We start from the raw sequence: 346 nt of genomic DNA on the forward strand, positions 1-346 counted from the left end.
ATTCAATGGCGCCTTTCCATCGCCTCCGAAAAAATCTCGTCGCATTCAGGTCAGTCGCTAAGGTGTCATCGGGGTTTTACTGCCGCTGTATTTCCGTCACGGAAATACGTCAGCAAAATGAACGCCATCAGATGGTAAAGAAACCAAACTATGAGAAAGCGTTCTGCTGACACGTGTAGAACCCATGACCTCAAGGTCCGCAACAATGGCTAGCGGGCGTTTAGCCAACTGAGCTACCGCCAAACACATAACGGAGGCTACATGAACGCGCATTTTATCTTTCGCACTTTCCTCGCACAGTGCTCTTGGATGGATGGATGGACCCTATGAGCGTCCCCTTTATAAT

This window comes from Rhipicephalus sanguineus, chromosome 2 (assembly GCF_013339695.2).
Source record: "Rhipicephalus sanguineus isolate Rsan-2018 chromosome 2, BIME_Rsan_1.4, whole genome shotgun sequence".
NCBI lineage: Eukaryota > Metazoa > Arthropoda > Arachnida > Ixodida > Ixodidae > Rhipicephalus > Rhipicephalus sanguineus.